Source organism: Carettochelys insculpta, chromosome 20 (genome assembly GCF_033958435.1).
Source record: "Carettochelys insculpta isolate YL-2023 chromosome 20, ASM3395843v1, whole genome shotgun sequence".
Lineage (NCBI taxonomy): Eukaryota > Metazoa > Chordata > Testudines > Carettochelyidae > Carettochelys > Carettochelys insculpta.
Genome location: NC_134156.1, coordinates 1,646,812 through 1,661,880, shown reverse-complemented (window position 1 = coordinate 1,661,880; position 15,069 = coordinate 1,646,812).

Below are 15,069 nucleotides of genomic sequence, written 5' to 3'. Positions count from 1 at the left end.
AGCCCACAACAGCTTTTGAGGGGGAGGAAGAGGGCGGTTCAGCAAAACCGAACCTACAGGGAAATTACAATGCCGCCTACCGGCTCCATCGCCGCCACCTGCTTCCAGCTTCCAGTGGGTAGCAGGGACAGCCCAGATCTTCTCAGCTCATCCTAGCTTCCCCCTCCCCTCAGAGAGTCAGGCCACCTCTTGGAGTTTTCCTGACAGCGTGACGCTCGATAGCAATGCCAGAGCACCTGGGCAACTGATATGTGCTGGCCATAGTCACCCTAGAGCTCAAAGAACAGCTCAGCTCCAAAACTCTGCTCCCTCTGCGTCATGACAGGGATGGTGTTATAGAGGAGGTGCTGGCCTGGCCCTCAGGAGAGCTGCATTCCAGTTTGGGCTCCACCACAGACACAGTGTGTGGCCATGGGCAGGCCACTTAACCTCTCTTTGCCTCAGTGGTAATAACAATTTCCCACCTCAGAGGGGCATACAGTGGATACAGACATGGGAGCACTGCAGATATGACAGCGATGAAGCCACATGAAGGCGCAGCGAGAGGCAGAATGATGCAGAGAGGAGTTCCTTTGTGCAGCCTTCAGTGGTGAATTTTGCTGTTGGGTTGAAAGCCTTTGGTGGTCTCAGAAAACCGGCCTCATTTGGGGACCTCAGTCACTCTTGTGGAACCTCTCTGAAGGAGTAGGTGCTTGCCGGGGAGTGCAACCATGGGGATTGGGACCACACACGTTCATGCTCATTCCTTCCTGTTACTGGAGAAATTGCACACACACACATCCCTCACACAAATGGCAGTGGAAGCAAAGGGGAAATGGCCAGGGCAGCTGAGCCCTCCTGTGGGTGAGGCTGGACCTGGGCCCAACCGCCTGGCAAAGGCCAGCAATATTCTTCCTGTCCTTACAGATTTATTAGGTGATATTCTCTAGCCTGCATGAGGTCATAACTGTAATGGGCTCTTGTGGCTTTGAGATCTGTGAAAGAAAGATCCCCGCACAGAGCACAAATGACCACAGACCCTCTTTTCTGGAGCACTTAATACAGTTTTACTTTCATTACAGGGGACAAAGCTGTGTGAGCCTTTCACTAGCCTGTTGCACTCTGCAGTACTCTGCAGGTCTTCCAGCTTTGCACGTCAACTCAGAACCCTGCAGGTCCGGTGGCTTCACTGGCCTGACATGCTGGGGGTGAACTGGGCACATTAAGAAGTCTCCTGTGGGCTGAGATACTTTGATCTCATGTGCAGGGCTGGATTTAGCATGCGCTTGCTGGGTTGTGTTAGTGACCTGTGATGCACAGGACATCGAGGGACATCTAATGGATTCTTCTGGCTCTGAAATCTATGGCTCTGTGGGCATAGTAAGAAAAGGGGCTGAACATAAGTCCATGTATTACAGCCCTGGGGCGAGTCCTGAGGCCCTGGTGAAAATAGTCAAGACTTTGCTGATAGAAAGCAAAGTTGAGCTGTGACCGAGAGGCGAGCCCTGCTCACAGAATCTGCCAAGAACAGGGCTGATATTTCAGAAACACACACAGCTAAGAGGAAGTAGGCACAGGCCAGGCACACAAACACATTCCAGAAGGGTGCTACGAGAACAACCTGTTAGGAAACATCTTGGTACCAAAACATTCCCCAAATACAACAGGGACATAGTGATCCACACTCAGGATACGGTCAGAAAGACGGCCTGATGCAGAATGAGGCTTTAATTGAACCCCCATGTACAAGGCACTGGGTGATATCTAGGAATGTCAGAGAGTGTCACCTGGATCCTCGGGAGTGATACCTAATTTGTTTGTACCTGTATGCAAAGATGTGTCTGTCTTTGTCCCGCCAAGGGGGCACAGTGGAATGTGCCACCACTGGCCGAGCTGAGTCCATTGTCCAGGGCACATATTCCTAGTGGTTCAGCAGAGTCTGCTGGCAGCTATTCCTGTGCTTCATTTGGCAATAAACCTGGCCTAGCGCCTTCACACCTTGTCTGGCCGTGTGGTCATCCAGGGTTCTCTTGGGGTCTGCTGTGCCGGTTGTCTGTGCAGAGCTGGGGCTGCACGCAATGGCAGTGACGTTTGACAGAGCAGGATACATGTCAGGACACCACAGCAGTGATTCCTGCTGACAGTGGGTAGATATACATGGGGAAGAACAGCCTGCGGCAACAGCTCTCTGAGCTGGGGTCATCTGGTCGGGCTTATGCTACAAGGCTGCGTAGAAAGGAGCTTGGTTTCTGCAGGGTGGCAAAGGGCTGACGGTTCACACAAGCTCGGAGACTCAGCACCATGTTCGGGGGTTGGTTATTCCGCAGCGTAGGTGCGCTCTGTGACTAAGGATGGGCGGCACATAGACAGGAAAGCAGGCAGACCCCTCTGCGAGCCCCCCTTCCCCAGTGACTCTAAGGATGAGCGGCACATGGACAGGAAAGCAGGCAGACCCCTCTGCGAGCCCCCCTTCCCCAGTGACTCTAAGGATGGGCGGCCCATAGACAGGAAAGCAGGCAGGCCCCTCTGCGATCCCCCCCCAGTGACTCTAAGGATGGGCGGCACATGGACAGGAAAGCAGGCAGGCCCCTCTGCGAGCCCCCCCCAGTGACTCTAAGGATGGGCGGCACATGGACAGGAAAGCAGGCAGGCCCCTCTGCGATCCCCCCCCAGTGACTCTAAGGATGGGCGGCACATGGACAGGAAAGCAGGCAGACCCCTCTGCGATCCCCCCCCCCCCAGTGACTCTAAGGATGGGCAGCACATGGACAGGAAAGCAGGCAGACCCCTCTGCGAGCCCCCCCCAGTGACTCTAAGGATGGGCGGCACATGGACAGGAAAGCAGGCAGACCCCTCTGCGATCCCCCACCCCCAGTGACTCTAAGGATGGGCGGCACATGGACAGGAAAGCAGGCAGACCCCTCTGCGAGCCCCGCCCAGTGACTCTAAGGATGGGCGGCACATGGACAGGAAAGCAGGCAGACCCCTCTGCGATCCCCCCCCCCCCCAGTGACTCTAAGGATGAGCGGCACATGGACAGGAAAGCAGGCTGACCTCTCTGTGAGCTCCCCACCAGTGACTCTAAGGATGGGCGGTACATGGACAGGAAAGCAGGCTGACCCCTCTGCGAGCCCCCCCCCCCCAGTGACTCTAAGGATGGGCAGCACATGGACAGGAAAGCAGGCAGACCCCTCTGCGAGCCCCCCCCAGTGACTCTAAGGATGGGAGGCACATGGACAGGAAAGCAGGCAGACCCCTCTGCGAGCCCCCCCCAGTGACTCTAAGGATGGGCGGCACATGGACAGGAAAGCAGGCAGACCCCTCTGCGAGCCCCCCCCAGTGACTCTAAGGATGAGCGGCACATGGACAGGAAAGCAGGCAGACCCCTCTGCGAGCCCCCCCCAGTGACTCTAAGGATGGGCGGCACATGGACAGGAAAGCAGGCAGACCCCTCTGCGAGCCCCCCCCAGTGACTCTAAGGATGAGCGGCACATGGACAGGAAAGCAGGCAGACCCCTCTGCGAGCCCCCCCCCCCCCCAGTGACTCTAAGGATGGGCGGCACATGGACAGGAAAGCAGGCTGACCCCTCTGCGAGCCCCCCCCCAGTGACTCTAAGGATGGGCGGCACATGGACAGGAAAGCAGGCAGACCCCGCCCCCAGTACAAATACTCCTCAGACAGGAAACAGATGCTGTGAAGTCCATCCTCAACTGCCCCACTGCCCCACCCTCTCCACTGGGGGGGGTGGGGATAGATTTGCATGGCCAAGTGCAGGAGCCCAGGGCAGACACAGGACCTTTGCAGGGGATAAGGAGGGTAAGCCTCGAAAAGCAAAGAGAGAAGGAGGCTGAGGTCATGCTGGGTGGCCAGGGTTGTGGAAACTCCCCGACAGGGCAATGGAGCAGCACATTTTATTGTCCTCACCATTGTCACAGCCTATTACATTTTGAGGGGATTGTTCCTCAGGACTGACCCTACAGGGAAGTTACAATTCTAACCAGCTCTAAAGGGGCCTTGTCGTCAGCGTGTAATTACACGAACCCACACTATTGCTCTGTCTGCTCAGTGACACTCCCTGCCCTGGAGCAGGTTCCCTCCCTGAGCGTGCAAAATGCTTCCCTGGGAAGCATAGCCCACGTGGGAGAAGTGGCTAGCTAGGTCCTACCCTCCCTTCTGCTGAGACAGTTACAACTAGGAAGGGTTGCTTGGGAATTTGTGCACAGAGGTGAACGTCACCACCCACGACTCTCCTGCTTGGCTTGTCCCAGCCGAAACTTTACTCGGCGGTGTAAGGCAACGAGCACACCTTGTGCCAGCCCTGAGGTCACCCAGGAGGCGTCTGGCCCAGAGAGTTTTACCCAGTGGGTAATGGGAGTGTTCCAGATGGCTGTGCAGTCATGTTGCCTGTGCTCTCGGCCCCGTTGACTGGTTAGAATAAGTGCCCTAACCTGGCGGAGTAACAGGGCCAAGGGTACCAGCTGGCTTACAGTTGCTTTTGCAGCATCCCACAGCTCTCGAGGGTCACTCTGGCTTTGAGTCAGCACTCGGCTTTGGCCCTTTAAGTCCGTGGTGTCTAACACTTTGGCCACTCCCCACACGTGGTGAACAGGACACTGCAGTGTGGCGATTCTGGGCTCTGGAGCCGCATGAGGCTCTTGGAGACTTTAAATGCGGCTCCTCAGAGCTGCACACCGGAGTGCCCTCTGCTGCTCTGGGTATGCACCCCACCCCTTGGTGGGACAAGAGTGTGGTGGCAGCGGCTTCCGCTGATGCAGCTTGGGCCCTGACGCAGATTGTGCAGCTCCTGAGGTGGCAGCTCTGGTGATTCGCCACATTCAGTTTGCATGGGGTGGTGGGGGCTGAGGGTGCCTGGCTCTGGGGGGTGGGGGAGGCCATTGTTAGAGAGGGGTGAGGGGAGGGCAGATGTGGTGAACACTGGACAACAAGCACAAGTGTGGCAGTCCTTCAGTTTCTGTTGGACACCGTTGCTTTAGCTGTAAAGTGAGCAGGCTGGTGGCTGCATTACTCCACAATGGACACAGTTAAGGGAAATTTACAAAGCATCTTTTCCATGGCTCTGGGAGTTTATCTTGAAATACTGGGGACACCCCTGTAGCTGCTTCTGCAGCCTTCCCCACCTTGGCCTTCACAGTGGTTTAAAGTCACATCACATTTTCCAGTCAACAAACTGCATCTATTTCTGTCTTTGACCACCTTAGCCTGGAATGACAATTAGCTTAGAGACCAGCTTCCAAAGAGGGAACTCTTCTATAACTACCAGAGCAGAGTCAAACGTTGAGCTCTCTGAAAGCTTAATGCATCCTACCACGGGGTAAGCAAGTCTGTCTAACTTTCTTTAGTAAATATTCCATCTCTGGCACAGTTGTTCCATCACTGAAAAATGTCTTTTCTGTATCACAGAGCCACAGGTTGTGACTGTAATTATAGTTGCTCTGAAAAGTGCAGTTAAGTGAGGGCTTATGCCCTTGGAAATCAACATTTTTTTCCCCCAGATTCACACCACTTTGCTAATGAGGCCCAGGCTGATTTTCTGAAACACTTAAAGTGATTTTGTTGAAAATGCTACACATTAAATGCATTTAAATTGCACTCATTTCTGACATTCATGGCTTTAATAACATCCAGTTCTATATAAAATAACTTAACTATATTTCTATGTCTTACCAGAAAAAGAACATACAATGAATTGATTTTGACATAAAAGATATTTTTTTAAACTGGACTAGTGCCTATTTCTAACGACATCCCAATGATCATCCACATGTATGTTCTTTCTCAAGCATATTTTTTTATCAGATGGGTGTGCTAAAAGTGTTAATGTAAAATAAAAACGTGTTAGCCTTCCTGGGTTGGAAGGAAGCCTTAAAAATGTGAATCAAGCAAAAACCAAAACAAAAAGCAGTCAAATAGCACTTTAGAGACTAGCAAAATAATTTATTAGGTGAGCTTTCGTGGGACAGACCCACTTCTTCAGACCATAGCCAGACCAGAACAGACTCAACACGTAAGGCACAGAGTCCTCCTTGATTACTGTTTTTGGTTCTCTGTGCCTTAAATATTGAGTCTGTTCTGGTCTGGCTATGGTCTGAAGAAGTGGGTCTGTCCCACGAAAGCTCACCTTATTAATTATTTTGCTAGTCTTTAAAGTGCTACTTGACTGCTTTTTGTTTTGATAGTACATAGACTAGCACGGCTCCCTCTCTGTTACTAAGCAAAAACCGTGTAGTGTGGTCTTCCTGAATCTGCGGACAACCTGAAACAGCCTGTAGAATTGACTCTTTCCTTTCAAACGTGTTGTTACCTCTGAAACTTAATGATAGTCAAAGGATCTGTTGGGTGATGAGCTTCTAGCCATGTAGGCACACCTGAACGAGCCTGGAGATCGCTGGCCTGCTAAAAGCAGCAGTGAAGTCACAGTCAGGAAGGAAAAGCTGTTCCAATATCATCAGCCCTCAATGTTCAAAATCATGAGTTTGGCTCAAACATGCAAGTTATTTTTCAAATGTGGTAAATGTTTATTTCTTTTTCTTTGCCTTCTGAACCTTTCAGTCAAACTCACAGAACATGTCCAAGCTTTTCTCTGCAAACTTGGCTGATGAATTTTGGGAACGCTGCAGTTTCCTCATGTCGGAAAATGCACAAATTTCACTGAGAAAATGTCCATATAGGTGAAGTCCATGGAAAAAGCCCAGTTTTGCCCTGGATGCTGTTTTTAGCTGTTTTTGCTGCAAAAATCCTTAAGTTTAGTAAAAGAAACAGTAGAATGCTGCCTGGGATCATCATCCTGGCTGATCCTGCAGTCTCCAGAATCCCTCCTCAAGTTGCCAAAGGCCCTGCTCCTCCTGAGGGAGGACTGTGCAGTGTTTCAGTGACCCAGGCTGGTAGCTAGTAACTCCAGGATGGATGCTCCTGAGATCTGGGGTTTGTATTCTTAGTCTCAGCCCTGTCAGTGCTTTCTGTCTTCGTGAGAGTCAGGAGGAAGCCAGGCCCAGTAAAGTGTTCTGCGGGAGGGGAGGTGACCCACACAGTATGTCTGTCTTTGAGCTGGGATTCCCAGATTGCATAGAAGTACCCTCCCTAGCTCCGCTCAAGCTAGTGTAACCACCCCCAGGCAGACTCAAACGTGGGACCTCTGGAGCTTAGTTCAGGCACTTCAACAACTTCTGCTGAAGGCCAGCTGGCTCTCAGCTTAGGCTGTAGACGACACTTATGCTTTCTGTGTGACGTGGTCTAAATACACTACAGGGACAGCGAACTACACATAGGTGTGTGAGTTACACGAGCACGTGACAAATAACAGCATAGCTGAGTGAGTGGGGGCGGGAGCAGGGCAGCCTGGGCTAGCTGTCTGAATAAGGACGCAGGGAGTCTGGGTGGATAGCACTGTCCATGCTACTGTCCCTGTGGTCCCGACTACACTGCTATTTGTAGTACACTACGTCAATCAGAACTAGCATGGTACATCTCTGTGAGCTGGAAATCAGACCCTGCTCACAGGGAGACATCCCCTACAGTTAACCGTTCCCACAGGGACCATTCGTGCAAGTCAAAGTGCTGGGTTGGGCCCTGCACTTCGTGTACAATTGGCACATAGCTGCAACACTTACCTCTCTTCCCACTCTGAGCAGCAGCAACCCCCTCTCCCCTTCCACTCCCTGGTCTTGGAACCATCTCTGTCCGCCTGGGTTCCAAGGGTTGCAGGGTCAAGGTAATGCAGCTTCTCCTTCACTGGAACTATGGAGGATGAAACAACATATGATGAACTCCCTCTAAAGCCAGACTGCATTAGGAGCTGGGTATGAGAGAAGTATCCTTTGGCTGCATGAGGTGTCCGACCCTTAAGGCATTTGCTGAATACTGTCCCCCCATTGGCACAACTCCTGTCATACGTGCAATGGGAACAAATGTGATAGCCATGTGCCACTACTGGTGGGGCTTTAATCCCAGCCTTGCTCTGAGCTGGGTTGGATGACACGGTGGTGCCAGAGCATTGTCTATAGTAGGGCTTGTCCTTTCAGTGAGTTGGGCTGGGTTGGAATTGAAGTGTGTGTGAAGGAGTGAGTGGGAGCTGTTGATACAGGGGAACCATTGGTTTTCATCATTCCAAGCGTGCCTGAAGCTCCCACAGTTTCCAGGGCCCGAGCGAGCAAGCTCCATGCTCTGATCGTCACCACGTCTCTTGGGGTGGCCAACCCCTACCAATGCAGACAGCCTGTCAGATGACTCAGGAGCACACAGGATTCAGCACTCTTGAAATGAGCATTCAGGCTCCAGTGCAAGCCCAACAGTGTTCCAGCCATGAGAGCATTGGGTTCACAGGAAAAATGAGTGGGATGTTTCCACCAGCTATAGCCTATTTTCTTAATTCACTATGAGCCTAAATGGAATCAATAATAGCAATCTGCAGTACAGTTAAGACATTATATCAAATGTGCTATATCTATCTATCTATCTATCCCCATGCACTGTATCTATCTATCTATCTAGCTATCATCAGAGTTGAAGCAATGCTTCCTTTACAGCTAGCTGGAAGCTGGGAGGGATCCTGAGTGAGTTTATGGAAATGCAGTTTGCTCCTGCTTTGCTTCTATTGCTTAGCCGTTCAGCACACGGTATAGTATGTTACTTATTGTAATCAACCTAATTTGTGATCCTACACCAGCTCTGTCTGTATGAAATGCAGGGTTAGCTAAAATATGATTAGTAGTGTTTGTAATTTTGTGGGAATACAGAAAAGCAGGACTGTGTTAAATTGTTCCAAAGGGAAGGGCTCATATTTAGCAGAAAGAACCTTGGTAAGCTGGGGCTCAACTGTCAGAGGGCTGTGAGAGATAAGGGCGGCAGCCGGGGGATGAAGGAAGGAAGGTTCCTCAGGAGATTGCCTGCTATCTGTGATGAACTCTCTCTGCTTCATGGAAAATGGGTTATGAATATAAATATGCACAATTCAGAGACGGTTTGGACAAAAGGTGTCTTGTAGCCTATCATTTTTAATGTTAGAACTTGCTGGATCTCTATGTCATATTGTCTGGGCATATATCAGTCTTCTATGTGAAGTTGGAAATTGGAAGTGTATATCTGTTTATAGTTTTATAGGTGCTAGTGACAGCCATATCTGGTGCTCCAAGAACAACCCAAAGGACAGGACTATCTACCTCAAGGACTGGGCAATCAGCCTGATGTCTTGTAGAGGGCTTTATTTGTCCTGTAAGTCTACGAGGTGGCGGGCTAGAAAGACATGTGACCATGCCCCCTGGTACAGGCCTCCATTTTGGAATCCAGGGGTTTTTCCATCAGTGGGAGGTGTTAAAACAAAGGATTCCTGCTCAGGGGAAAGTCTATAGAAGCAATAGGAATCTTTCAGGTCTTTTGTCTGCCTGGAAATTTGCCTGACACACCCTAAGGAGAAACAGAAGTGCTTCACAGGAGGCCCAGGTCAGGACAGGATCTTTTCTGACTTGACACTTTCACCCCATCTACAGGCAGCTGTTTAGGGTAAGAACTCACAAGTAACTAGATTCTTAGTGGACTAGAAATAGCTCTGTGTTTTCTTTTGTTTAATTTGGCAACACAGTTTGATCTGCCTGTTTTCGTATACTCACTTAAATCCTACAGTTTTGTATAATAAACTCTCTTTTGTTTATAATCAAGCCCAGCCTAAATTGTTATTTCCTGGGGATGGCTACCACTGCGCAGATCTCCCTTTCATTGATAGAGAGGGCTTACCTAATGAGCCCACCCTGTGCAAATCTTTTGCACAGAGACAGACAGATTTATTTGGGGGTTGATCCCCTGGGTGCTGTGTCCTAGAACTGCACCTGCCCAGAGCTGTGCTGTATCTGTGTCTGTATTGCTCTGCAGTGGGGTGGTAATTCCAACTCTGCACCTCACCGGGGGAGACTAGAGGATCTGGCTCAGCAGAACAGGGTGGTGGGGACTCCCAGAGAGCAAGAAGACAGGTGTCAGTGGCCTGATCAGCACACAAGAGACCATCCCAAGGGGTCTTCTGTGACCCCACAGTCACACTGGACTGGTTGACCTGTTCTTTCCACCCCATTCAAAGAACCAAGCTAAATGGGCACCAGTAGGAGCTTCTTTCTTATGTTAATCACAGTGGAGTTGTGTTTCTTTTATCCTGCTTACTAAGAGTTGAAATCAGAGGAGCTGAAATCACGTGAGACTGATGGCAGAGGCCACAGCCAAGGGCTGGATGGTAGCAGCTGGTGACTGGCAGTCAACAGGGCAGTGGCAGAGAGGTGTAACAACTGGGGAGCAGGAGGCAGTGGAGAGATGCAATGAGAGGCCAGCAGGGTGCTGGCAGAACGATGTGATAAGCAGCCAGCAAGACAGGGGTGGCACGAGGTGTGGCCAGCTGGGAGGTGCCGGAGAGGTGCCGGTAGCAGCCAGCCCAGCAGTGGCAGAGAGCAGCGAGCAGCCAGACAGGAAATGACCCGCAGAGTAAGATGCCTCTTCACCTCCCCGCACTCGGGATGGGAGATGAGCTCTGCAGATGCATCTTTGAATGCTGAGTCTGCTCTGACCAACGGCAGCAGTTATGAGCAGGGTGCAAAGTAGGGTTGGACATGTGAAGGGGGCATTTAGTTTGCTGGATTTAAGAACCTGAGAGGAAAAGGACATTGACCAACCTACTTGGGATGGGACTTTTACTTATGCTTTATGCTTATGAAGCCTGGCTGTGGTATTTTCCCTAATTAATGCTACATTACTTCCCCTCCTTTTATTAAAAAAAAATCTCAAGACTGGGCTTGCAAGTGGGGAAGAACTGGCTCTCAGAGGCGGACCCAGGTGATGGTGAATTTCCCAGGTTACTGGCTGGGAGCTTGAGCTAGTTCTGTGTTGGCTGGATGGAGAACCTCTAAATATTGACCCTGGACCTTTCTGCAGCAGGCTCCACCTGTCAGAGCAGTTACATGTCTATCTGTCTATCGTGTGAGCTTGCTGTTGTGATTAAAGGAAAACTAAACTGCAGGAGCTTGCATTTAGACTGAGGGTAGCGTTTAGTTTCCTCTGGCAGTGAGTTCCACGGGGTGGGGCTGGCACCTGTATAAAGTCAGTTTCCTGCAGATACAAGTGCTTCTCTTTGTGTCAAGAACTTCTTTTTTGAAGTGGGGGCAGAACTGGAATGAGACATCACTGTCCCATAAGGGGAGATGAGATCTCAGGTGACTTGCACCAACCCCACGCATCAGCATCATTGTTTATTATAATGATTCACTGGGGAGAAGTTGGAAACAGATAAGTGCTGCGGAAGGAATGGAGGTACCTGAAATAGAGTGAGCAAAGGAAAATTTGTAAAGTGTTGTCTACCATAGAAAGCCCCCTACAGTGAGCAGACCCATGTGCCTGTGATTGACTCTTGAGTGGCAGGAAGCAACTCACCCCATGTGACACATGAACAATAAGCTGTGCCATCAAAATAGAACCAAGCACACATTTCCTTTGATTTATTTATTTAGTAACTATGAAGGGAGGTCATAATGTTTCCAGAGCAGTAAGAAATAGCAAAACAAATGCCAATCAGCCAAGTCACACTCTATGCTCATTAGAGAAATGACACATACAGGAGAAGTTCACAGTTACATACACCTCAGAATGGAGATTGTTCAGAACTCTGAAATGTTTGTAAGTTGGAAACATTATGGCTGTTCTTTCAGCTGAATATTGATTTAATGCAGCTTTTAAATGTTACTATGAAGAAGGAAAATGCTGCTTTTAACCACCTTACTTTAAATAAAACAAGCAATGGGCTTAAATTGCAGCAAGGAAGGTTTAGGTTGGAGATGAGGAAAAATTTCGTAAGTGTCAGGGTGGTTACGCACTGGAATAAATTGCCTGGGAAGGTTGTGGAATCTCCAGCACTGGAGATATTTAAAAGCAGGTGACATAAACATATTTCAGGGATGATCATTGTTACTGAAAACTGAATCAAAGAATTCATTTAGTTTTGGGGCCATAATTAGATCAGCTTTAACCTCTCTCCTATCTCCACTGTGTAGCGGCCCAACCTTCCTTAATCTCTTTTATTGATGAAACTTAAAAACCCTCTAATTTCAATTTCCTAATTCACCTTGACTTTCAGCAATTCTTGTTTCGGTCCTACATTTACTAACCTCTACACTGCAGCCCCTTTTCCAAGAGGCTGAGATATGGGCACTTGACACGTATTGTAGTAAACTGATGTCCCAGCGATGAGGATATCAATCTGTCATGCACACACGTATGTCCCATTATGAGAATAGCCTATTCCCATACAGAACAAACCTCGTGGCAGGGACTGTGCCATACACGAGATCCAGCAATGAGTGGATAGCAGAGCTTTGGATAGCTAGCAGTGTGGGGACCCAGATTTTGCCAGGCAGGAGTAAGTGGGAAGTTGACAGTTCATCCAGCAGATAAAAGCAGAAATAATAACACACCATCAAAGAATCATATTATAAAGGAAAAGAGACTTATGGAGATGACTCCTAACCTTCTCCTGGGCTGGATTCTCCACTGAACAGGTTCAAACATAGAACAATTTCCTAATATTTATTGTAGCACCATGCAAGGACAAAGCAAAGGAAAATTACCCATTGGCAATATCAGCATCATCTGCAGCCTGGTACTATGAGTAATCACATCTCTTATTGTATAAAAAAGGTGTCTTTAAAAAGTAAAAGTGAAGGGGCAGGAGAGGCTGAGAAGACTGGGCTCAGGACAAAGTGGGGGAGCGCTGAGCCATTGAGATTTTTGGGGTTCGAAGCTTGACAGTGTGAATTGGGGGGTGGGGGTAAGGAAATTACAGAAGGTACCCCTGTGTGCCCATAGTACATACTACTGTAGTAATCTGTGTACCAGTGTGCCTAGGAAGGTGTCATTAGAAAACTCATAATTTGCTGATTATTAGTTTCCTGATTTAAAAAAGAAAGTGTGTAGCAACATTTGATGTAGAAGTGTGAGATTCCTCTGTGTGATGTTACCAACATATGTTCCACACTGAGACTGGCCATCAGATCAGTCTTAAAGGAATGAGGACACTGCTTAATTCACACTTAAGTAATAAACAGAGTCATCAGGCAGGAAGAGGAACAAAAGGGGCTCCAACAGATGATGGCAAACATCAGGAAACAGCCTTCCCCATAGACTTTTTGTCTCCTAGTAACCCACTGGAAATTTTTTTCAAGAAGGTAGAGAATTTGGAATTTCCATATCTACAGAAGTGGGCCCGTCCCACGAAAACTCATCACCTAATGAATCCTTTTGTTAGTCTCTAAAGTGCTACAGGGCTGCTTTTTTGTTTCTTGAATCTGTTATTTTTTGTTAAGTTAAAGGCGGAAAAACAAAACCAGCTACCCTGAAACTGTGACTCACCACTGTGGAGGCTGATGCAGGCTTGTGCAGACTGGCTTTTCCAGAGACCACCAAAGAAAATGGCTGGATTTAAACTAACTCAAGGCCTTCTTTCCAATCTAGCATAGGGACAGGAACTTTTGTCCCACGGTCCCAACCCTTGAAGGGTTGGAAAGGCTTTAGCCTTCTCGGGGCCTATAAAACTGAGGAGGTGGGGTGGAGTTTGTTCCTATTATGTATACGTTTAAATCTGTGTTTTTGTTGCTTGAAAAATGGCTGTGTGGAAATTCGTGAGTGCTGGCAAGACACTGGCTATAGCTTGTGAGAGGGAGCAATTCACAGGTGCTGCCCCTTAGGCAGAATGGCTTGCTGGGGTTCTCACAGTGTAAGGTAGGCAGCTCTGCAGCCTTGAACCCCTCAGTCAAAAGGGAGCAGGTCAAGTGTCCGTGCTCAGAGACAGGTGGTGACTGGAGACTGGATATCCAACTGGGCCTGCCAGGAATGGGCAATGGAGAGGGATTCAAGAGCAGTTGCCCTGAAACAAGGACAATAGGGCCCCTGAAAATTTTCCAGTGACCAGCTTTGATCAGAAATGGCATTTTTGTGGTATAATTTATTGTTGCCAAACATATATTTGGAATGTTTTTTTCTAAATACATTGTTTAGAAAAAAATTTGAAAAATTGAGAAAAGAATGTTTCGAATGTTCAAACCTCTTAATTTATGGTTCTCTCTCTTTGCTGTTTTCTGTTGTTGTTTTTTTTTTCGTTTGGTTGGTTGTTTTTTTTTTTATTTCCTATTGGAAAACAGTAACAAAGCATTAGTGCTGCTTTCCTAGCCAGTAACCCTTTCCCTTTTACAGGTACTGAAAGGGCCATTGATAATGTTACTTTTAAAGGAGAAACATGCTTCTTTGTTATATTCCCACATTCTCCAACTGCTTCTCAACTTTCTCCAAGATGGAAAAAGAGGGAGCAGGACCTCAAAAAATTAGACAAAAACCTCTTTAAAAAACCACAACAAAACATCATTTGACTTCCAAGTGAAAATGATAACATTGTTTCAAAATGTCATTTACAAACAAAAAGCAAATTTTTTATTTTATTTTGTTTTGAAGTTTCCCATTGAGGGAAATTCTGCATTTTTCTACTGTTCGAGCTGCCCATGAAACCACCTTGAATTTCTCTAGGTCTGACTTAACCTACACTGACAATGGATTTTACTGCAAGTACTGGCTGGGAACTTTACATGAAGTTATTTTGTATAAATTGTCGCTGATGTATCTCAGGTCCATTATTCCTTGTTCAATCTTCCTTCGCTAATGAAAATAATCGGTTCTTTTGCTCCTGTAATAACCTGGTGCATATTTGTTTCAAAATCTCTACACTATAGATTGAGCTTAATTAAATGTCTAGCTTTTACCCATATGAAATATGGCAAACTAAGTCCTTAAATTTAAGTATCACTTGCAGATACTCGAACCCATGAGTATGGAGACTATGAGAAACAACAAAAGATGACGAAACTTTTCACCTCATCTTACTGATTGAGCTCTGGACCAGGGGCCAAATTTGTCACAAACATTACTGTAGTTACAATGCATATGCTGGCTGTGTATCTTGCCTCAGTTTCACTTTAACAGTAGCCACTGGTGTGAGTAGATACTGTCGTACTAATTGCAGACCAAGGGTGTCAGAGGCACAGGCCAGGACAAAAACA